The sequence below is a fragment of the Hyla sarda genome, chromosome 4 (genome assembly GCF_029499605.1).
Source record: "Hyla sarda isolate aHylSar1 chromosome 4, aHylSar1.hap1, whole genome shotgun sequence".
Classification (NCBI taxonomy): domain Eukaryota; kingdom Metazoa; phylum Chordata; class Amphibia; order Anura; family Hylidae; genus Hyla; species Hyla sarda.
Window position 1 is genome coordinate 386067024 of NC_079192.1, and position 25932 is coordinate 386092955.

General features: G+C 45.7%; 1 long non-coding RNA gene across 1 annotated transcript; it reads left to right on the forward strand.

Moving 5' to 3' along the window:
• Positions 1–8443: 8443 nt before the first annotated feature.
• On the forward strand, positions 8444–24899 carry LOC130367097 (uncharacterized). Its single transcript, XR_008892074.1, has 3 exons — positions 8444–8524; positions 8647–8726; positions 24611–24899. It is a non-coding gene; the product is annotated as an uncharacterized LOC130367097 (long non-coding RNA).
• The last annotated feature ends 1033 nt before the right edge of the window (positions 24900–25932 follow it).

The following is a 25932-nucleotide window of genomic DNA, read 5'->3' on the forward strand; positions in this document are numbered from 1 at the left end:
AACAATGTCTCCTGTTGAACTCTTGTAGTCTTCTCTTTTTTGTTAGCCACACACTTAGCTAAACCAGCCCAGACAAGACTCCCCTTTTTTAGAATGTGCTGTAGGTACATGTATCTAAGCCTAAGCCTTGGGGAAACCATGCCATTATTGTACAAACACTTATACAGATTATAGAATGTAAACATAGAACAGTCAAACACAATGATAAATGGATTGCACTGTGCAGTGCAGTTAAATCCATCAACTACAGGGGCATCTTCTTTGACTGAAGTTCATTTCTTAATATGGCTCAGACACTTTACCCCTAACTTGTCTCCGCACACAAACTCCCCATCCTGCTGCTACCCTAATGAACCTACATCCTGCTGCTACCCCTAATGAACCTACATCCTGCTGCTACCCCTAATGTGCGCCCTTTGAGTAATATAGTGATGGTGCCTGTGCCCTCTCACAGTAACGCGTGGTGCTATCCCCCTTTATATAATTGTACCATGCATACATTGCAGAGCTGTGTGTTTGTGTAAGGCTCTATTTTTGTTATGTTTCTGCTCCATTACAGGTGTGCATAAGAATACCTTCACAAAGCTGTCATGTGGTCTTTTTATTGAACACACTGTAGATATTGTACATGATATGTGCAACACAAAGGTGTGGAAGACTTTTTTTTTTCCAAGATGCAAAAAAGCATAAAGTTTATGAACAGACCACATAACAACTAGTTCACTATGTTTGGTCTACTAAAGTCAATGGATGCAGTTCAGTATATGTCAGAACACCTATTCAATCATATTTCAACATATAATGGTGATGAAGCCCCCAAACATTGAGTATGCATAAGTGTGTGGGTAATGCATACTGTGCAGAAGTAGGTGTGTGTAATGCATGAAGGTCAGAGGTGTGTGTAATACATGCAATCTAGAGTGGTGTGTGCGTGTAATGCATGCAGTGTAGAGATAGGTGATTCATGCAGTGCAGAGGGGTCTGTGCGTGTAATGCATGCAGTGTAGAGGGGTCTGTGCGTGTAATGTATACAGTGTAGAGGGGTTTGTGTGATGTATTCAATTATATAACAAAACCCCAGGAGGTACCAGGGTGATACACTATTACAACAACTTTAGGGGAAACCCCCAAAGGGGTACCATAAACTAAGACACCTACCTCTAAGACATAACTTTTATTTACTCCATTAAAAGGAAAAAAAAAAAAAAGATAATGTGAAAACACACTTGTGTGATATAAAACTTGATATTAGGCTAGGTTCACACTGCGGAATGTCCGGGCAGAAAATTTTCCGAGTGCGACCAGTGCTTACTGAATCAGTCGGCGCTAGGACCCCCGGACACTTCAGTCTCCAATAGACTGCAATGTGTTCAGCAAGTATTCCCGCCTGAAGAATGAGCAATGCCATTCTTCAGGTGGAAATTTTCAAGCGGATTTTCCGTTGACAAATTCCGCTTCACAAATTCCGAGGTGTGAATTTGTGAACGAAAATCCATTCACTATACTATACATTTTAGTAAGCGGAATTTCTGCCTGCAATTCCAAAGCATAATTGAAGGTGGAAATTCCGTAGTGTGAACCTTGCCTTATAGGTGTCAATTTCACACCTCTAATTTAAAAACACAGCTCCAGTATAGCTCCTATTACATTTGAGGCATGTCACAGCTGCTTAGTGTTACGCCGAGCGCTCCGGGTCCCCGCTCCTCCCCGGAGCGCTCGCTACACTCCTCTCACTGCAGCGCTCCGGGCCCGGGGCGCTGCGATACCGCCTCTGGCCGGGATGCGATTCGCGATGCGGGTAGCGCCCGCTCGCGATGCGCACCCCGGCTCCCGTACCTGACTCGCTCTCCGTCAGTTCTGTCCCGGCGCGCGCGGCCCCGCTCCCTAGGGCGCGCGCGCGCCGGGTCTCTGCGATTTAAAGGGCCACTGCGCCGCTGATTGGCGCAGTGGTTCCAATTAGTGTTTACACCTGTGCACTTCCCTATATCACCTCACTTCCCCTTCACTCCCTCGCCGGATCTTGTTGCCTTAGTGCCAGTGAAAGCGTTTCCTTGTGTGTTCCTAGCCTGTGTTCCAGACCTCCTGCCGTTGCCCCTGACTACGATCCTTGCTGCCTGCCCCGACCTTCTGCTACGTCCGACCTTGCTTCTGTCTACTCCCTTGTACCGCGCCTATCTTCAGCAGCCAGAGAGGTTGAGCCGTTGCTAGGGGATACGACCTGGTCACTACCGCCGCAGCAAGACCATCCCGCTTTGCGGCGGGCTCTGGTGAAAACCAGTAGTGACTTAGAACCGATCCTCTAGCACGGTCCACGCCAATCCCTCTCTGGCACAGAGGATCCACTACCTGCCAGCCGGCATCGTGACAGTAGATCCGGCCATGGATCCCGCTGAAGTTCCTCTGCCAGTTGTCGCTGACCTCACCACGGTGGTCGCCCAGCAGTCACAACAGATTGCGCAACAAGGCCAACAGCTGTCTCAACTGACTGTTATGCTACAACAGTTACTACCACAGCTCCAGCAACCATCTCCTCCGCCAGCTCCTGTACCTCCTCCGCAGCGAGTGGCCGCTTCTGGACTACGACTATCCTTGCCGGATAAATTTGATGGGGACTCTAAGCTTTGCCGTGGCTTCCTTTCCCAATGTTCATTACACTTGGAGATGATGTCGGACCAGTTCCCCACTGAAAGGTCTAAGGTGGCTTTCGTAGTCAGCCTGCTGTCTGGAAAAGCCCTGGCTTGGGCCACACCGCTCTGGGACCGCAATGACCCCGTCACTGCCTCTGTACACTCCTTCTTCTCGGAAATTCGAAGTGTCTTTGAGGAACCTGCCCGAGCCTCTTCTGCTGAGACTGCCCTGTTGAACCTGGTCCAGGGTAATTCTTCCGTTGGCGAGTATGCCGTACAATTCCGTACTCTTGCTTCTGAATTATCCTGGAACAATGAGGCCCTCTGCGCGACCTTTAAAAAAGGCCTATCCAGCAACATTAAAGATGTTCTGGCCGCACGAGAAATGCCTGCTAATCTTCATGAACTTATTCACCTAGCCACTCGCATTGACATGCGTTTTTCCGAAAGGCGTCAGGAGCTCCGCCAAGATATGGACTCTGTTCGCACGAGGCGTTTCTTCTCCTCGGCTCCTCTCTCCTCTGGTTCCCTGCAATCTGTTCCTGTGCCTCCCGCCGTGGAGGCTATGCAGGTCGACCGGTCTCGCCTGACATCTCTAGAGAGGACACGACGCCGCATGGAGAACCTCTGCCTGTACTGTGCTAGTACCGAACACTTCCTGAGGGATTGTCCTATCCGCCCTCCCCGCCTGGAAAGACGTACCCTGACTCCGCACAAAGGTGAGACAATCCTTGATGTCCACTCTGCTTCTCCACGTCTTACTGTGCCTGTGCGGATGTCTGCCTCTGCCTTCTCCTTCTCTTCTGTGGCCTTCTTAGACTCTGGATCAGCAGGAAATTTTATTTTGGCCTCTCTCGTCAACAGGTTCAACATCCCAGTGACCAGTCTCACCAGACCCCTTTACATCAATTGTATAAACAATGAAAGATTGGACTGTTCCATACGTTTCCGCACGGAGCCCCTTCTAATGAGCATCGGATCTCATCACGAGAGGATTGAACTTTTGGTCCTCCCCAATTGCACCTCGGAAATTCTCCTTGGACTTCCCTGGCTTCAACTTCATTCCCCAACCCTGGATTGGTCCACCGGGGAGATCAAGAGTTGGGGGCCCTCTTGTTCCAAGGACTGTCTAAAACCGGTTCCCAGTAACCCTTGCCGTAACTCTGTGCTTCCTCCAGTAACCGGTCTCCCTAAGGCCTATATGGACTTCGCGGATGTTTTCTGCAAAAAACAAGCGGAGACTCTACCTCCTCACAGGCCTTATGATTGTCCTATCGACCTCCTCCCGGGCACTACTCCACCCCGGGGCAGAATTTATCCTCTCTCTGCCCCAGAGACTCTTGCCATGTCTGAATACGTCCAGGAGAATCTAAAAAAGGGCTTTATCCGTAAATCCTCCTCTCCTGCCGGAGCCGGATTTTTCTTTGTGTCCAAAAAAGATGGCTCTCTACGTCCTTGCATTGACTACCGCGGACTTAATAAAATCACGGTTAAGAACCGCTACCCCTTACCCCTCATCTCTGAACTCTTTGATCGCCTCCAAGGTGCCCACATCTTTACTAAATTGGACTTAAGAGGCGCCTATAACCTCATCCGCATCAGAGAGGGGGATGAGTGGAAAACAGCATTTAACACCAGAGATGGACACTTTGAGTATCTGGTCATGCCCTTTGGCCTGTGCAACGCCCCTGCTGTCTTCCAAGACTTTGTTAATGAAATTTTTCGTGATCTGTTATACTCCTGTGTTGTTGTATATCTTGATGATATCCTAATTTTTTCGGCCAATCTAGAAGAACACCGCCAGCATGTCCGTATGGTTCTTCAGAGACTTCGTGACAATCAACTCTATGCTAAAATTGAGAAATGTCTGTTTGAATGCCAATCTCTTCCTTTTCTAGGATACTTGGTCTCTGGCCAGGGACTACAAATGGATCCAGATAAACTCTCTGCCGTCTTAGATTGGCCACGCCCCTCCGGACTCCGTGCCATCCAACGTTTTTTGGGGTTCGCCAATTATTACAGGCAATTTATTCCACATTTTTCTACCATTGTGGCTCCTATTGTGGCTTTAACCAAAAAAAATGCCGATCCCAAGTCTTGGCCTCCTCAAGCGGAAGACGCCTTTAAACGACTCAAGTCCGCCTTCTCTTCGGCTCCCGTGCTCTCCAGACCTGACCCATCTAAACCCTTCCTATTGGAGGTTGATGCCTCCTCAGTGGGAGCTGGAGCTGTCCTTCTACAAAAAAACTCTTCCGGGCATGCTGTTACTTGTGGGTTTTTTTCTAGGACCTTCTCTCCGGCGGAGAGGAACTACTCCATCGGGGATCGAGAGCTTCTAGCCATTAAATTAGCACTTGAGGAATGGAGGCATCTGCTGGAGGGATCAAGATTTCCAGTTATTATTTACACCGATCACAAGAACCTCTCATACCTCGAGTCTGCCCAACGGCTGAATCCTCGTCAGGCCAGGTGGTCTCTGTTCTTTGCCCGATTTAATTTTGAAATTCACTTTCGGCCTGCTGATAAGAACATTAGGGCCGATGCTCTCTCTCGTTCCTCAGATGCTTCTGAAATTGAACTCTCTCCTCAACACATCATTCCTCCTGACTGCCTGATTTCCACTTCTCCAGCCTCCATCAGGCAAACTCCACCAGGAAAGACCTTTGTTTCTCCACGCCAACGCCTCGGAATCCTCAAATGGGGTCACTCCTCCCATCTCGCAGGTCATGCGGGCATCAAGAAATCTGTGCAACTCATCTCTCGCTTCTATTGGTGGCCGACTCTAGAGACTGATGTGGTGGACTTTGTGCGAGCCTGCACTATCTGTGCCCGGGATAAGACTCCTCGCCAGAAGCCCGCTGGTTTTCTTCTTCCTCTGCCTGTTCCCGAACAACCTTGGTCTCTGATTGGTATGGATTTTATTACTGACTTACCCCCATCCCATGGCAACACTGTTATTTGGGTGGTCGTTGATCGATTCTCCAAAATGGCACATTTCATCCCTCTTCCTGGTCTTCCTTCAGCGCCTCAGTTGGCTAAACAATTTTTTGTACACATTTTTCGTCTTCACGGCTTGCCTACGCAGATCGTCTCGGATAGAGGCGTCCAATTTGTGTCTAAATTCTGGAGGGCTCTCTGTAAACAACTCAAGATTAAATTAAATTTTTCTTCTGCATACCATCCTCAATCCAATGGACAAGTAGAAAGAATTAACCAGATCTTGGGTGACTATTTACGACATTTTGTTTCCTCCCGCCAGGATGACTGGGCAGATCTTCTACCTTGGGCCGAATTCTCGTATAATTTCAGAATCTCTGAATCTTCCTCCAAATCCCCGTTTTTCGTGGTGTACGGCCGTCACCCTCTTCCCCCCCTCCCTACCCCCTTGCCCTCTGGTCTGCCCGCTGTAGATGAAATTTCTCGTGATCTCTCCATCATATGGAGAGAGACCCAAAATTCTCTCTTACAGGCTTCTTCACGCATGAAGAGATTCGCGGATAAGAAAAGAAGAGCTCCTCCCATTTTTTCCCCTGGAGACAAGGTATGGCTCTCCGCCAAATATGTCCGCTTCCGTGTCCCTAGCTATAAGTTGGGACCACGCTATCTTGGTCCTTTCAAGATTTTGCGCCAGATTAATCCTGTCTCTTACAAACTTCTTCTTCCTCCTTCTCTTCGTATTCCTAATGCCTTTCATGTTTCTCTTCTTAAACCACTTATCATTAACCGTTTCTCTCCCAAATCTGTTCCCCCCACTCCTGTCTCCGGCTCCTCGGACATCTTCTCCGTCAAGGAAATTTTGGCATCTAAAAAGGTCAGAGGGAAAACCTTCTTTTTAGTGGATTGGGAGGGTTGTGGTCCTGAAGAGAGGTCCTGGGAACCTGAGGACAATATCCTGGACAAAAGTCTGGTCCTCAGGTTCTCAGGCTCCAAGAAGAGGGGGAGACCCAAGGGGGGGGGTACTGTTACGCCGAGCGCTCCGGGTCCCCGCTCCTCCCCGGAGCGCTCGCTACACTCCTCTCACTGCAGCGCTCCGGGCCCGGGGCGCTGCGATACCGCCTCTGGCCGGGATGCGATTCGCGATGCGGGTAGCGCCCGCTCGCGATGCGCACCCCGGCTCCCGTACCTGACTCGCTCTCCGTCAGTTCTGTCCCGGCGCGCGCGGCCCCGCTCCCTAGGGCGCGCGCGCGCCGGGTCTCTGCGATTTAAAGGGCCACTGCGCCGCTGATTGGCGCAGTGGTTCCAATTAGTGTTTACACCTGTGCACTTCCCTATATCACCTCACTTCCCCTTCACTCCCTCGCCGGATCTTGTTGCCTTAGTGCCAGTGAAAGCGTTTCCTTGTGTGTTCCTAGCCTGTGTTCCAGACCTCCTGCCGTTGCCCCTGACTACGATCCTTGCTGCCTGCCCCGACCTTCTGCTACGTCCGACCTTGCTTCTGTCTACTCCCTTGTACCGCGCCTATCTTCAGCAGCCAGAGAGGTTGAGCCGTTGCTAGGGGATACGACCTGGTCACTACCGCCGCAGCAAGACCATCCCGCTTTGCGGCGGGCTCTGGTGAAAACCAGTAGTGACTTAGAACCGATCCTCTAGCACGGTCCACGCCAATCCCTCTCTGGCACAGAGGATCCACTACCTGCCAGCCGGCATCGTGACACTTAGTATGATTGAATGTGCACTAGTAGGAAATGCCATTCAAGAGCAGGCCAGTTAATAGTTGCATTAGAGCTAACTATAGGAGCTGCTATTTAAAAGTTCCCAATAGCTAGTTCCTTGACGTTTTGCTGGTACCCCAGCTTCATCAGAAGGACTAGTGGCTAATGGCCAGTGGGCATGCCGTGGTTCCTTAAATAGTTTAGCGTCTGACATCATAAAAATGTGTCCCAGTTTCTCCTCCAATCACAACCTGAGATTGTTATCATGTGGTACTTACTCCCTCTGATGTCATCTGAAAATGCCATGCATACTAGCCGACTTGTAGCAATTCTGTGCCTTATGAGTGTCCCTGTACAGAGTAGTCTGTATCCAGCGCCGCTCGTATCTACTCCTGCGAGTGTCACTGCACAGGCATTGGATCTGCATGCTTGACAGCAGACTTAGTCTATATCCAACGCCGCTCGTATCTCAGCGCTGCGCTGGCAATGTGCAGAATCTCAGACTTAGAAAATAAATTGACAGCATAATGAGCTGTGCGCATGTATGGCACATAAGAAAATATTATGTCAGCTGGCTATGCGCATATACTGGCATTAAAAATCTCTTGCATGATGCATCTATCTATGCACTTATACTGATGCTGGGGATCAATTGGTGCCATCTATGTGGCTGTTCAACATAGTCTAAATGGTAAACTCTTGTATATATAATTAGATAAAATAAACTAGATTATCTTAGGTATATAAACAAATTAATAAATATATAAATTAATTATAAGGCATGTGGATAGCGTGATGTACGGCGGACAATATGGTGCCTATATTATTCCATCGCATTTGGATATACAGAGTGTCCACCAGCATTATAGGTATTATACAAGTGTTTGGTGGACCCTAAGTATTTATTAGGCCATAAATATTTATTAGGCCATATAGATAAGTCCATATATGCTATATTGCATAAACTACATTACAGATCCATATTGTATATAGATGAAAAAGGGTCAATCATTTCATGACCTCATTTTGAAGAGATATAATGGCCCTGAAATAGGTGAATAACAGTATGTTGTCACAGTCCCATAAAATAATAGATATGAAACGTAAATAATATATGTTTTTGGTAGTGGATATAAATATTATCTTATATATTCTAGCTTATTAATTGGGACCAAAAACAGAACCACACTCTTCCACAACCAGGATCAACCCCGTCACCATATCAGATCCTGCAATTCCTGCAAGGTAAGTGAATCTCAAAAAACACGTCTCCTCATGCCAATAGTGTAACCATCAATGACTATATGCAATTATTAATTAGCAATTTATGGGTAAGTCCATTAACCATGATGTTCATAACTTATCAGATGGACCACTATCATAGAGGGCACACAGTACACACTGCACACCCCCAGAACTCCGTCAACTGAAATGCCATCTCCACTAGGTAAGTATGCACCATATCATAAATTAAAGGGGTTATCCACCATAAGGTGATTTTAGTAGGTGCAGGGCAGACAGTAATAGACATGCTTAGGAAGAATCTGCGCTGGTCTTGGGGCTAAATGGCTATGTTGTGAGATTACCATAACACTTTGGCTAGCTTTTTGAGAACTGGTAGTTCCTTTTTGAGTTTTCTTCTTTGCCTACAAATCCCATAATTCCATTTTCCTCCCTCCCACACATCAGCCACCCCACCCATTGAAACATAAATGAGCTGCATCCATTCAAAAGACCTGTGGTTTTCAATCAGGGTGCCTACAGCTGTTGCATTAGTTGCAGATTGATCTCTCTGCCACCAAGCGATCGCTCCACCCATTGAGGCAGACAGGCTCCCTGTCATCAGCTGACTAGTGAGTCAGGCCTCGGCCACATTGCAACTTGGGAAAAATCTGAGACAACAATAATTTTGTATGCTGTTAAAAATATATATTGGGGTGAAAATCACATAAGAATTGTGAGAAAAAGGTGTGATGAATCAATTATAATGTAATAAACCAATCCAAATATGACCTAATGGGCTTCTACAATTTAAATGGTAGATTTACCTTGCCTCTTCTTGTAAAAGAATACCATCCATTTTGCCCTTCCGTGGGCCCAGTTTCAAATGGCGAATGCCCCAGACAATAAAAGCCTCTAGGCTGTTGCCATGTTGAAATCTAATGTGTCTGGATAGAGGAGTATCAGCATAAGTTCTTATAGTACTGATGTGTTTGCTGATGTGTCAACGCAACTCCTGAGTGGTCTTCTTGATATACAGTTTGGGGCAAGTGCATTGTATAGCATAGATGACATTTTTGCTTGTACAATTAATGAAATTAAATATAGTGTATACCCAATCATCAGTGGGATTGGTAAACTTTTTGGTTTTGTGCATGTATTTACAAAAAGTACAATAAACTCTGTGGTTTTGTTGGTAACCAAGTGTCTCTTGGTTGTTGAGGCTCCTCAAGGTGGCTATATACTAAAATGTCTATGAGGTTGGGACCGCTCCTGTAGGTGATATTTGGTTAGGAGCCCAATCTCTCAGTCAGATCGTGGTCTGACATAAGAACATGCCAATGTCATTGCAGGATTCTCATCACTTGTGATGCATAAGCATAATAGGTTCTGATGCATCTAATCCTATTATCTCGTACAAATAGAAATAGGTAGTGGCACTAACTGCGATATTATCCTGTGCAGGAGCTTAGAAGTGTGCAGAAGAAGATAGCGGGAGGCACTCACCAGGCTTCGATAAAAAGTAGACTTTATTCTTCATAAGTGCAAATACATCAGCATGGTCAGGTACAGACGCCGCATGAAGAATAAATTTTACTTTTTATCGAAGCCTGGTGAGTGCCTCCCACCATCTTCTTTTTTATATTTCTATTATCTGTTTGCTTTGATGCATAGTTGGTAGATAATAAATCTGTCTGGTTGCTATTGGATACTCTAGCATATGCTTTCCTCATGGGTTTCTTTGCATAACCTCTTTTTATGTCTTATAATACCAAGTTTTATATCACACAAGTGTGTCTTAGTTTAGGGTATCCTTTTGGGGGTTCCCCTAAAGTTGTTGTAATTGTGATGTATTCTATACTATACATGTGGTTGTAAAGCATGATATGTACACACAGCTCAAAGATGAGTAAAACATGCAGCACACATTGATTTTCCCAACTTTATTTACTAATGATGTTTTCGTGATAAGACAGATGTACAGGAATCTCCTCTGACAGCACAGTCTGTAGTCTGACTCCTCCCACACATGTGACTGATCACATGGTCATGAAATTAATAAAGATCATGTGTTCAGCTGCTTGGGTGTACAGTGTCCTTTCAGAGGAGGACACTGTACATTCAGATTAGCAGGATACACAGACTGCTGCACCCAGGTCTGTGCTGGGAAGCTGTGAGCTCTATTATTGCTCTATTAGAAGCCCAATCGCAACTGTGACCTTGTGACCTCTGTGATACCTATAGTTATGCAACTGACAACAGTATAACATAGCAGAATAGCACTTTTTAAAAATGTTATAAGGGTAGTATTAGTTATTGCGCTCTGCTTAAACCCTTACTTTACCACAACCACAGGTGTGGTGTGACAGTGATCTACTAGTACAGCCTGCCTAGGGCAGAATATACTACCAGATCTAACATGGTGGCTATTAAAGCATTTTGGAGAATGCAACTGAGATCCAATCCCTGTAGATTCTCAGCGAGTGTCAGCTGCAGTATAGTGATGAGCGGCAGGGTCCATATTCGAATTTGCGATATTTTGCGAATATATTGACGATTATTTGTCATATGTTCACGAAATTTGCATATTTACTATGTTCGTTCACTTTTTTCTATGCGAAAATTCACATAAATAATTTGCATAAAGATTTGCATGTGAAATAAAATTACGAACATCTAGCACTATATTCTAAATATTTGTGATACAAATTTGCATTACGAATATTCGTGCTCAACACTACTGCAGTTTACAGACAGCACCTCCACATATGGAGCAGGCTCAGCTCCATACAATTAACCAGCCTCATGCAGCCCAAATGTGACCAATGGCTACATGATTTTGAACACGTTACCTCTATCTTACTGGTGCAATAACCTCCTTTTATTATTCTGCTTCACCAGTCAAAAACTATGGAAGCTAATTAAGAAAATTATACCAGATACCTGTACCTATCCAATGTGGTCAATGTCCTCCCATGTTATTGTTGCATGTTTGAGTCCATATCCATGCTTAAATAGGTAATCAGATTTAAAAACAACAAATCTAATATACCGTATTTATCGAGGTATACCACGCACCGGCCTATAACACGCACCCTCATTTTACCAAGGATAGTTGGGTAAAAAAAGTTTTTTACCCAAATATCCATGGTAAAATGAGGGTGCGTGTGTGTGCGCGTGTATACCCCGATACACCCCCAGGAAAGGCAGGGGGAGAGAGGCCGTCGCTGCCCGCTTCTCTGCCCCTGCCTTTCCTGGGGTCTAGAGCCCTGCTGCTGGCCCTTCTCTCCCCCTGGCTATCGGCGCCGCTACCCGTTCTGTCCCCCTGACTATTGGTGCCGGCGCCCCATAGCCAGGGGGAGAGAAGCGGCGCCGACAGCCAGGGGGAGAGAAGGGGCAGCGGCACCCATTGCCGGCGCCGCTGCCCCGTTGCCTCCCCCCATCCCCGGTGGCATAATTACCTGTTGCCAGGGTCTGGTCCGCGCTGCTTCAGGCCTCCAGCGTGCGTCCCCTGCGTCGTTTCTATGCACTGCATGGCGCGGCGCACTGACGTCATGCGCCGCGCCGTGCAGCACATAGCAACAACGCAGGGGACGCACGCCGGAGGCCTGAAGCAGCACGGACCCGACCCCGGCAACAGGTAATTATGCCACCGGGGATGGGGGGAGGCAACGGGGCAGCGGTGCCGGCAATGGGTGCCCCTTCTCTCCCCCTGGCTGTCGGCGCCGCTTCTCTCCCCCTGGCACCGATAGTCAGGGGGACAGAACAGGCAGCGGCGCCGATAGCCAGGGGGAGAGAAGGGCCGGCAGCAGGGCTCTAGACCCCAGGAAAGGCAGGGGGAGAGAAGCCGGCAGCGATGGCCTCTCCCCCCCTGCCTTTCCTGGGGGTGTATCGGCGTATAACACGCACATAGACTTTAGGCTAAAAAATTTTAGCCTAAAAAGTGCGTGTTATACGCCGATAAATACGGTACTTCATTAAAAATGTATCTCATTTTTATAGAAATCATGGCTTATAAAAAAAAAGAGACCACTAGGGATCCCAATACCACCCAGAACATAATCCTGTCTGGCTGAAGCATCATTTTTGTCCCAAATGAAGCACAGGCTGGGACAAAGTCCAGGAAGTGAGGGCGGGACTAGCACTCCTCTGTGCTCACTCCTGTTCTGTCTATCACAGAGGAGGGGGTTACGGAGCAGCCTGTAGTGATTGGATAAAGAGGCCCAGCACAGCAGACTTACGGAGGAAGTGAATGCTTGAAGAGGGAGGGCGGGCTCAGTGTTTGCCTTGGACACACCCCTTCCTGAGCAATGGATTTCAGAATGAGTAAGCAGCAGCAAGTATGACCTAGCAAGTATCATACATAGGCATTTTTTTCCTGTCATATGACAGGTATGTTTACATATTTTGTTGTTTTAATGTACAGTACATTAAGGATAAACAAAAATTATTTTTATTTTTACTGTTTTGTGATTGTCGTGTTTGGTAGTGTAAAAAAATGTACTATGGGTAGATGTCATTGCAGCTCATTTTATGTCTGTGTGTTCATGTTTTTTCCTTTATTGATCAACTCTTCATATATACAGAAGGCACCATTACATATTTGAGTTTAGTTTTATTATTGTATCACATCCCAGCTGCTTGCTAAGCTGCATAATAAAACCCAGAAGTGATATAATTGCTTTTGTAATGTAGAAAATACTGGTTTATCATGAAGGAGGGAGATGAACTAAAGATAGACAGAGAATGGCAGCTTCATTTCCTTTAGGCAAGTCTATTAAAATCTGCTATTAATTCAATTTACACGTAACCTAAGTAAAGTGGGGACAAAAGGTGTGGAAAATAATATTAAGTCATATCAATTTTGAAAAAGCTTCTGTTTGATTATAAAAGATAACAAAGGGATGAAAACATATTTAGTCACATTGTAGTATCTATCTAACTGTCTCTCTATCTCATATCTATCTATCTATCTATCTATCTATCATCTATCATCTCATATCTATCTATCTCATATCTATTTATCTATCTATCTATCTTCTATCTATCTAATCTATCTGGTCTATCTGGTCTATCTATCTATCTATCTATCTGTCTGTCTGTCTGTCTGTCTGTCTGTCTGTCTCTCTGTCTATCTATCTATCTATCTATCTATCTATCTTATCTATCTTATCTATCTATCTATCTCATATCTTTCTATCTCATATAGATCTATCTCTATCTAACCAGTCTGTATACGTCTATCCCCCATGATAAGGACATAACAGCTGTACAAGATCTCATACAACACCAATTTTCTCCAGCCGAAACTGAATTCATTTTCTCTATACTGCAAATTGTTCTGACGTGCAACTACTTAAAATTTTTTGAACATTTTTTTCTTCAGATAGCGGGCACCGCCATGGGGACCAATGTTGTCCCCACCTATGCCAACATTTTCATGGCCTCCCTCGAGGAGTCCCTGGTCTATGTGTCCCACCACTTCAGCCTTGTGCTAGGGTGGTGAAGATACATAGATGATATCTTCCTTGTGTGGCAAGGGAGTGCCATGAATTGTTGGGCTTTCTTAATCATATGGACCCCAATATCAAGTTCACTTTGACTCACTCTCCCAGTTTGGTACAATTTCTCGACACCCTTGTGACAATAGAAAATAATCATCTTACCACCCAGCAATTTGGTGCTACATTTTCCGAAGCCACTAGTAGAACCATCACTTGATCGGATGGACTCTAGTTTTTCCCAATGTGGCGTTCCACAGGTAATATGACGTCAACGACCATAGGGCCTCAGTCTTGAAAAGATTACATCGATTTTTATAAATTTAAGATTTATATTAGATTCCCAAGTTTAATGTCCCAGTATTTACTTTGAACTAATACTGTATGACCACAAAACCCACTCTAACAAGGAGTCACATGGTGGCACAATGACAGAGCCGAGAGGTAGCAGCAGCCCGACAAGATATTTTGTTAAATTTAAATTCAAGATTTTTAAGTTTAATCTAAGGTGGCAACAGCATATAGAGACCACATGGTGGCACAATGACACAGCCTGGAGGTGTCAGCAGCATGAGGAGACCATAGGGCCTCACAATTCCAAAGATTAAAAGATACATTTTCAAATTTTAATTGAAGATTTTTGGTAGCTATTTCTACCATAAAAATTTTTTAGGTAATGTCCCAGCAGCATGATGAGACCATAAAGTGGCTGAATGACACAGCCTAGAGTTGGCAGCAGTATGAGGAGACCATATAGTGGCTTAATGACACAGCCTGGAGTTGGCAACAGCATGAGGAGAACATATGGTGGCAGAATGAGACAGCCTGGAGCTGGATAAGCATAATATATGGTGGAAGAATGAGACAGCCTGGAGATGGTATCAGCATGAGGAGAACATATGGTGGCAGAATGAGACAGCCTGGAGGTGGCAGCAGCAGCATCAGGAGTCCTGAAAGTGACCCGGTGGGTGTCAATACCAGTACCCGGTGACGAAGGTGGGTGAAAAAAGGAGAACTTGGCATCAGATGTGTGCCATCAGGTGGGTGGTAGGATCAGATTAGTAGTTGAGGCAGGTAGGCAGAAGAAAACAATCTCTTTTGTAAAAGTGTTAGTGTGCACAAGTATGGAGGATATGCATTACGTAAAACTTAACTTTTAATAATTTGTTTAGGACAAAATATATGGAACCAAAATTTTTTTTTTTTTTAATCAATCAAAAGGAAAGGTGTGCAAAAAACACCATGTGCCACCTACACCACCAAGTATTGATGTGATGTTAAGACCTCTAAAAGGTGGAAGGGAACAATGTATGGTGAATTGTAACCGGTGAGGGTTAAAACTTCCCCTGTAAGGCCCTACTCTCGCCCTATTAATTCCCTTCTTGGCAAGTGTTACTCATTCTAAAAAGGGTGGCTCCACTCAGGAAACTTTCTCTATTTCCATCTAAAACCCCTGGAAAATGGCAATGTTTGTAGGGGGGAAATAGGGAGAGTTCCTGTGTGGGGCTGCCCTTTTTAGGGCAAGTAACACTTGCCAAGAAGGGAAGTGCCTTACAGGGGAAGTTTTTATCCCCGACCGGTTACAATGGATCATACGTTATTCTAGTCCACTTTTTAGAGGTCTTTGAATCACATCAATATTAGTAAAATAGATATTTGCAGTAAGGACTTTACTTACTGCAAATATCTATTTTACTGAAGAAGGAACCGATGGAGGTTCTGAAAAGCGTCTAATATAGATTTAGCACCGCCACCACTGTAGTACCACTATACTACATTTTATCTCATATCGCTCTCTGCTATTTTATTTATTTATTTATGAGTCCTAGTCCATACCTTTTGGAAAACCTCAGACCCAGCGAGCAGACTTTACACGAGGCAGACGCCGGCTCGCCGAATTCATCTGCCGTATTTGCACACTGCCATATATGCCGGCCAGAGGAACAAGAACCACATACAGCAGCGCAGGAAGAACTACACACCGCAGCCTCCACCACGGACCCAGCGTTATACCCCCACTTCGCCACATCCAGGTCTGCATACTAAGAGGGCTCGCGGAGCTCCGCTAGCAGCAGCTCTCACTGCAAGAACCAGGGAGGGCTCGCTTAAACAGCTAAGGGTGAGCGGTACCGTATACCAGTATCATATTACAGGATATTTAATTTGAGCTTTATTGATGAACATTGTTAACAAAGGCCACAATCTTCGCATACATACCGCATGTTTATTTCATGATATACATAATTACGCATTATGCACAGGGCTAATCTTTTACCCCCCTTCATGTTGGAACATTGGAACATTATTATCAGCATTGTTTTTACTGCAACTGAGTTATGACCCCCCCCCTTTTTATACATATATTATTATTATTTGTTTGCATCATTTGTACATTTATCTTACCATAACCACCCACAAGGGCCCTGAGGGTGGACTGTGTATATGCATTTGACTACTTCTTTCAGTTAATACAATAAATGTATTGATTTTTAACTCATCCAACTTTATCCATATATGTTTAGCACTATTAGTATTCGTGAAGTGTTGGTGTAGCACCATGGTCAATCTACTCTGATGCATCAGGCATTGGTGGGTGGAAATCCTGGCTGATCCATGCCTGATTCATCTTCACAAAGGTCAGTCTCTCCACATTTTTCGTGGACAGACGAGTTCTCCTTGGGGTTACTATGGCCCCCGCCGCACTAAGCACCCACTCTAATGGCACACTACTGGCCGGGCAGGACAGCTTTTCCAGCGCAAACTCTGCTGGTTGCGGCCACAAATCAAGTATGGCTGCCCAGAAGTCCAGCAGATCTTCATGGTGTGTTGGCATGGTCATATCAAGATATGCTATCACCTGATGATTCAGGTCCTGCTCAGGTCTATCTGCTGCTGATGAGTTGCTTCACTATGCGGGTGAAGAAAGCTACTCATCAGCGACTGTAGAATCAGGCTGCTGTTGATGGACCTGGTACTGCTCCTGCCACCCCACCCTTCCCCAGCAGCCATGGCAGTGGAAGGTGAGCGCAGAGGGCCCCACAAGTCAGACCTGCGAAAGGATGGACAATGGCACAGATAGGCATCGGCCAACTAACTACGTAGGATGTCTCTGTAGTAGGTCAGCCTCTCAGTGGGTGTGAAAAAGGCCCCCATTTTGTGCCGGTAGCGAGGGTCAAATAAGGTGGAGAGCCAGAAGTCATCCCGGTGCCGAATGGTGACAATTTTGCTGTCCCTACGCAAGCAAGTGAGCATGTATCGTGCCATTTGTGTTAGTGACTCAGAGGGACTCCCTGCCTCCATCTCCACTGCAGACTGCCACAGTGTGTCTGGGTCCTTTGTCTCGCCTTCCTCATAACCCTCTAGCTCCTCTAGCAGCTCCTGCTCCTCCTCTCCTGTCAGATTACTAGAAAAACTGCCCCTCTCGCGAAACCTAAACTGTGCTCTACTGTGCCCCTCTCCCTCCTCCTCCAGTTCAGCCCCCACAGGGCTCATGTGGCCACATCTCCAGTGAAGTTACCCAGGGGATTCCCCCTATGCGCTTGGATCATCAAAAAATCAGTGATGGCTTTTCTCTGTTTGTATAGTCGGTCCAACATATGGAGGGTGGAATTCCAACGTGTGGAAACGTCGCAAATCAGACTATGTTGGGGGATGCCGTTCTGATGCTGCAGCTCAAGAAGGGTGTTCTTTGCAGTGTACCAATGGCTGAAGAGCATGCAAAGTTTCCTTACCATTGTTAGGATGTCTTGCAGATGGGGGGAACACTTCAGGAACCGCTTGAAAACCATATTGAACACATGTGCCATGCAGGGCACATGGCTCAGGCTTCCTTGTCGAAGCGCATACAAGATGTTCTTTCCATTGTCTTCATTATGGTTCCCATTTCCAGTTTTCGTTGAGTAAGCCTTGATTCAATTTCTTTAAGATTGACTTTTAGCAGTTCCTCCCCTGTGTGATTTGCCAAGGCAAACCATGTGAAGAACAGCGTGACACCGCCGTGCCCTGCACACATGGTATGCTGGAGGGGCACTGAGACTTGTCCCTGCAGTGAAGGCTGATGAGATGGGGCAGGATGAGGAGGGGAGTTGCACACTCTTACAGGACCAACGGCCTGAGAGGATAAAGGCGGAAGCGGCGTGACCTGTCCAAGTTTCTATTGTGGCCGTGCAGGAACCACATTCACCCAGTGGGCCGTAAAGGACATTATTGTCCCTGACCGTAGTTACAGCTCCACATGTCGGTGCTGCCGTGCACTTTGGTACACACCGACAGGCTAAAGGACTGGCCCATCTTCTGTTCCATAAAATTGTGCAGGGCTGGTACTGCCTTCTTCGCAAATAAATGATGGCTTCTGACTTTCCACCTCTGCTTGGCACAAGCCATCAGTTCCCTGGTAGGTGCAGAGTCCGCCACTTGAAAAGAGAGGGTCTGCAGCAGCAGCAACTTGGAGAGGAGCACATTCAGCTTCTGCGCCGTTGGATGAGTGGGCGCATACTGTTGTCTCTTGGACATGGCTTCGCCGATGGATTGCTGGCGGAATGACAGACTCAAAATAGGAGTAGCAGGAGCATCTTGAGCGACAGAAGATGGGTATGACACACAGCTCCCTTCGGCTGGGTGATGCAGCAGGCTGGACCACCACATCGGTGCCATGATTCTCCCAGGCAGCTTTATGGTGACGCTGCATATGTTGACGCAGGGCCGTGGTGCCAACATTAGGACCCTGGCCATGCTTCACCTTCTGCCGACACACCTTGCATGTGGCCAGGTTAACATCCTCCGGATGCTTGATGAAAAACTGCCACACCGCCAAGTAGCTGATTTTCCCACTAACAGTCCACACTGATTGACTGCTACTGCTGCAGACTCCAGGAACCCCTGTTCCACTGCCTCCCGGGAAGGTAGGCTGCCGCAAAGCAGGTGGTCTACCCCGGGCACATTTGGCTCCAGACTTTCCACTTCTGCCATCATGCTGACTGCCAACCATGCTACCACCTTGCTGGCTCAGCTGCTGCCTCACGGGCAACCTGCAACCCTCTTCTCCTGATGATGAAGATGATGAAGCCCGTTCTGCACCTAGCTCCCAAGTGTGATCGGATTCATCATCATCGAGTTGTGTCTGCACATCACTGATATCCTCCTCAAGTTCCTCTACAGTGTCTGCTTTAGGAGCCTTAATGCTCGCAACACCATTGGGTGTCTCCTGCACTTTTGGCTGGGCAGTAGCTGCTGACTTTCCTCTAGATGGTCCTCACTAAATAGTGGAACTGAACCCACAGCATAAGATAGTAACATAGTTACGTAGTTACATAGTTAATAAGGTTTAAAAAAGACCAGAGTCCATCAAGTTCAACCTTTAACCCTAATGAGCCCCTACTGAGCTGATCCAGAGGAAGGCAAAAAACCCTCATACTAGAGGTAAAAATTCCTTCCCAAAATATGGCAGTCAGAATAATCTCTGGATCAACGTTCTGTCCCTATAAATCTAGTATATATAACCAGTGATGTTCTTATTCTCCTAAAATGCATCCAGACCCTTTTTGAACTCTTTTACAGAGTTCACCATGACCACCTCCTCAGGCAGAGAATTAATTTCACAGTCTCACTGCTCTTAAAGTAAAGAACCCCCATCTGTGCTGGTGTTGAAACCTTCTTTCCTCTAGACGTAGAGCATTCCCCCTTGTTATAGATACAGTCCTAGGTATAAATAGATCATGGGAGAGATCTCTGTACTGTCCCCTGATATGTTTATACACAGTTATTAGGTCTCCCCTAAGCCTTCTTTTTTCTATAAAAAAAAAAAAAAATAACCCTAATTCAGATCTTACTGGGTACTGTAGTCCTCCCATTTCCCGTCCTCCCGCTTGCCCGTCTTTGAACCCTCTCCAGCTCCACTATATCTTTCTAGTACATTGGTGCCCAGTACTGTACACAGTATTCTATGTGTGGTCTGACTAGTGATTTGTACCGCAGTAGAATTATTTCCATGTCGTGGGCATCTATGCCCCTATGGATCCACCCAATGATTTTATTTGCCTTGGCAGCAGCTGCCCGACACTGGTTACTACAGCTAAATTTTCTGTTAACTAAGACTCACAAGTCCTTTTCCACGTCAGTCGTCCCAAGTGTTCTCCCATTTAATACATAATCCCAGCCTGGATTTTTCCTCCCCATGTGCATTACCTTACATTTATTAGTATTGAACCTCATCTGCCACTTCTCAGCCCAAACCTCCAACCTATCCAGATCCATTTGTAACAGTGCACTGTCCTCTATAGTGTTTACTGCTTTACAGAGTTTAGTATCATCTGCAAAGATTGCTATTTTACTATTCAACCCTTCTTCAAGGTCATTAATGAATATATTAAATAGGGCAGGACCCAAGACGGACCCCTGTGGTACCCCACTAGTAACAGTTACTCAGAATAAGTACCATTAATAACCACCCTCTGTTTCCTATCCCTGAGCCATTCACTTACTTACACACATTCTCCCCCAGCCCAATCCCTCTAATTTTGTGCACCAACCTTTTATGTGATACTGTATCAAATGCTTTGGAAAAATCCAGATATACGACATCCAGCGATTGCTTCTAGTCCAGTCTAGAGCTCACTTAATCATAAAAGCTGATCAGGTTAGTTTAACAGGACCGATCCCTCATAAAGCCATGCTGATATGGAGTCATACATTTATTTTTATCAAGATACTCCAAAATAGCTTCCCTTAGAAAACCATCAAACAATTTACATACAACGGAGGTTAAACTAACAGGTCTATTATTTCGTGGTCACCTTTTGACTCCTTTTTAAATATTGGCACCACATTTGCCATGCACCAGTCCTGGGGAACTGTCCCTGTCACTGTGGAGTCCCTGAATATAAAAAATAGGGGTATGTCTATTGCATTACTTAAAGGGGTATTCCGGGCAAAAACATTTTATCCCCTATCCAGAGGATAGGGGATAAGATGTCTGATCATGGGGGGCCCACTGCTGAGACCCCCCACGATCTCCCTGCAGCACCTGCATTCTATGCAGGTGCTGATTCTCCAGTTTTGGAAACCTCCTGGTTTCCGGGACTGGGGACGTGACGTCACGCCACGCCCCCTCCATTCATGTCCATGGGAGGTGGCGTGATGTCATGTCCCCAGTCCCTGAGGTTTCGAAACTGGAGATTCAGCACCCGCATAGAATGCAGGTGCTGCATGGAGATCGTGGGGGGTCTCAGCAGCGGGTCCCCCGCGATCAGACATCTTATCCCCTATCCTTTGGATAGGGGATAAAATGCTTTTGCCCAGAATACCCCTTTAATTCCTTTAGAACATGGGGTGTGAAAGCCATCTGGACCTGGTGAATTGTCTATTTAGATTTTTTGTAGGCGGCACTGTACTTCTTCCTGGGTTAGACAGGTGACCTGTACTGGAGAGTTTAGCTTATCTTGCTGTATTTCACCTGGCATTTCATTTTCCTCGGTAAATACAGTGGAGAAGAATTTGTTTAATATATTAACTTTTTCCTGATCCCCATTTATAATTTCTTCCTCATCATTTTTTAAAGGGCTTACTCTCTCGTTTTTGACCTTTTTGCTATTTATATAGGCCGGTGGTGTGTGACGTCACGCCTCCGTCCCCCCTGTGACGTCACGCTCCGCCCCTCAATGCAAGCCTACGGGAGGGGGCGTGACAGCTATCACGCCCCCTCCCGTCGGCTTGCATTGAGGGGCGGAGCATGAAATCACACGGGGGAAGAGGCGTGACATCACACTCTGGTGTGGCTCGTGGTACATGTAATATTTCAGAAAATATTACCTTGGAGGTCCTTGCTTTAAGCTTGTGGCCTAAGTCCCTGAAATAACTTTTAAGGACGCCCCACCTACCTTTTACTTTGTCATTGGTGCCAATATGTACCATGATTGCTGGGTCCTCTCCAGCCCCACCCAGCAAAGTGTCAACTCGATCCATGATGTGCTGAACTCGAGTGCCAGGAAGACAACACACTCTTCGGCGATCCTGGTCTTTGTCACAGATTGCCCTGTCTGTCCCCCTAATAATTGAGTCCCCCACAACCAGTACCTGTCTGGCCTGCCCTGCACTCCTCCCTCCTACCTTACTGGAGCAGACAACTCCTTGGCGGTCAGAGGCAGAGTCCTGCTGCAGTACTGCTAGCTCTGAAATGGTATCCCCCTCATCTGCCAACCGGGCAAACTTGTTGGGGTGTGCCATTTAAGGACTAGCCTCCCTGACATTTTCCCTCTACCCTGTTTTCTAACTGTAACCCAGCTAACTGCCTGACTGTCCTGCACCTCCGTCCCACTATCCACCCCCACCTCTACCCCAGAGAGTACCTGTTCAGTGAGCAGGTTGTCAATGTGTTGCCAGTTACTCCTCTAGATCCAGGATCTGGGCTTCCAAATGAACAACTCGCACACATTTTGCACTTCAATATGCACCCTCAAACTGCTGTTCAAGGATTGCATACATTGTGCAAGATGTACACTGCATTTCCCAACATGGATGCCATACTAGATTTGGGGATTGCAAAAATTAACAGTAAAAAAAAAGCAATCAAATATTTAAATTTAAACTCCCTGAATTTAAAGTCCCATAATTTTAAGTCCCTCTGACTTTTATACTTACACTCACTTGTATACTTCACACTCTTGTATATAGACACACAATCGCTAGCTCAAACAATCGCTTAGTGTACTTTCTTTTATATTTACCAAAAATCACCTCTCTCTTCCACTGCCTGGAATTGAATGCAACCTATGCGGGAGGGAACAGCATAGGACAGAGGCTATGGGAGGACAGGGACTGCTCCAGGGCTATGCCAATTGAGAGTTGTGTCTGAGGAACCCACCGGCTGTTGACTGGGGGTGTCAGATGTCACTTGTGATGAAGTGTATGACCGTGTTAACCAATCGATGACGGCAGATGGGTTGCTGGTCGAGACACGATCGCTAGCTGATACTGGGAGCTCAGGCCTCTCTCTGCGACTCCTGCTGCCACTTGCCCCTAGTCTACTGCGACCTCTGCCTGATAAATTTAGGCCTCTGACACTCCTTTGTGCAGATCCTTGCACTTCTCTGCCTGACATACATAGTATGTATGTGAGGGAAATACAATATTCTCCACTACTCTTAAAACAGTATTTGTCTACAACACCAGCAGGTGAGTACTTTTGGCTGGCCTTTCACAGTATCTAGGCCCTTGAGACTTTAACAGGAACAAAATAGTACACCACTTAGATGTACATATACGGTATGCACTTATGAGGGGAGGACAATGCACTACAGTACGCTTTAAAAAGTATTTGTGTGCAACACCAGCCGGTGTGTACTTTTGTCTGTTCTTTCACAGTATCTAGGCCCTTGAGACTTTAACAGGAAAAAAAATTGTACACCTCTTTGATGTACGTATGTGGTATGAGGGGAGGCAATGTGCTACAGTACGCTTAAAAAATTATTTGTGTACAACACCAGCCGGTGAGTACTTTTGCCTGGCCTTTCACAGTATCTAGGCTTATGAGACTTTAACAGAAACAAAATAGTGCACCACTTAGATGTACATATATGATATGCACTTATGAGGGGGGGACAATGCCCTACAGTATGGTTAAAAAAGTATTTGTGGACAACACCAGCCCGTGAGTACTTATGCCTGGCCTTTCATAGTATCTAGGCCCTTGAGACTTTAACAGGAACAAAATAGTGCACCACTTAGATGTACGTATGTGGTATGCACATATGAGGGGAGGACAATGCGCTACAGTGCGCTTAAAAAAGTATTTGTGTACAACACCAGCAGTACACACCAGTGCTGCAGCCCACAGTCGCTGTGTACTACCCCCAAAATTGCACTCTCTCTCTCTCAATTTCACTCCCTTCCCTATCAGTGCTTCTAGGCAGGATTTGTGCTTGAGCTGAATTTCTGCTGTTCTGTGCAACACACTGCTCTCTGTCCCTCTCTGTAATAGATTGCTGTAGTGACTGGGAGGTGAATCGCTGCTGTAAGAATGCTTTTTTGTGCAACACACACTGGGAGGTGAATCACTGCTGGAAAAAAGCTTTTCTGGCCAACACACAGTGTTGTATGTCCCTATCTATCTCTCTGCAATGAAAGGCTGAAGTTACTGGAAGCAGTATGGCTGCCGATTATATTGGGCTGTGACATCCAAGGCGTGACTGGCTGCTGATAGGCTGCATGCTGCATGTGATTCAGGGTCATTCCGCCTACCCTTGTTCCCACTTTCCCAGTTTTCCTTGCCCCATGTCCTCACATGTAGTTCTGCCATTTTAGATGCCCTGGAACCTGGACCACACTAAATGGAGTTTAATGAAGTGATTTGCGCGATCAAATTGCACCAATATTCACATTCGTTATAAATTAAATGTTTCCTGAAATTCGTAATGAATTTGGAGTCTTCAGATTCAATTTGCTCATCTCTAGCTGCATCCTAAAGGTCCTAATGTAGAATTTAATGTTACACCTGATTTATTATAATATGATGTATACAATATGTCCCCATCATGTTGTTATATTAAAGTTGTTTAAGATTTGCTTTTTTTAGTCTGAACCGTTCAAATTTTTTCTGTGTCTCTGTTTTTTACAGATGGAAATGCAGAGGAAGAATAGCACCACCAGAAGAAATATTGATATATTTATGTATACAGTCTTATTTTCTTCAGGACGGGAAACTGAGGAGCCAATATTTGTAAAAATTGCAGAAAACTTATGTCCTTGTTCACACTGATGCGATTTGGATTCGGTTATGGTGTGGCCCTGCCAAGATGTGACCACTGTCCCAAGATGTGCAGAATGGCTTGTCTCTGCACTCCTGATACATGACCGACAGATGGCGATGCTATCTTTGGTCCGCTTCGGGGTGATAGCTACCTGGAGTATCGACTTTGCGGCTACCCGATATGCATAGGGACTGCAGTGGTTAAGGCTTATTATGGACTGTATACACCTTATTATTCCGCAGTGCTCTCTTTTGCCATTTAAACACATTATGCTATGCCCTGTACTAAGATGGCTGCGCACTACCGCCACCTGTCAGGCGCATGCGCACGCTGTTGACGCCTGCACTAGACGTCAAATACTCCTAATGGCTCCTCATGTGTTTACTGCCCTTTACTAGGCGCTGGCACACGTGGGACATGGCGTCCCCGAGACCATGTCGGGACGCTGTTCTTTCCTATTGGTGAGTGTAATCTCCATCCTGCTTGTACTGATTACTTTATTTTGCACATGATGATAATTATCCTTGTTTACACATTTCGCACTTTGGCCACTTTACTGTACATGTGATTATGTACCTATAATTATGCACTGATTTGTCGAACTTTATATATGCTATTAGCTACTATAAGCTAATATATTATTGTATATTCTCATGAGATAACATTTTTAATGTAAATTGACACTTATGTATCACCCCTATTTATATGCTGCACATTCACTCTGTTATCATGCTTGAAAATGGTCACATGTGGCGACCGAAATGTTGCACTTTGGATGGAATAAAATAATCCTATGTTTCACCTGAACCTGAGTACTGCAACCTTCCTTTGTATATCTATCTATCTATCTATATATCTATTAGTGTTGAGCGGCATAGGCCATATTCGAATTCGCGAATATTCGCGAATATATGGACGAATATTCATCATATATTCGCGAATATTCGCATATTCGGTATATTCTCGTTTTATTTTCGTATATGCGAATATTCACATATATGTGAATATTCGCATATACAAGATTAGCATATGTGAAAATTCGCATATGCGAAAATTCGCATACGTTAATTTTCGCATATGCGAATGTTCGCACGCCAGTCTCACGCAATAGTATTACAGCCTTCTTTACACCACACAAGCTGGAAGCAGAGAGGGGTGATCACTGTGATGTGTACTGTGAAGAAAAAAA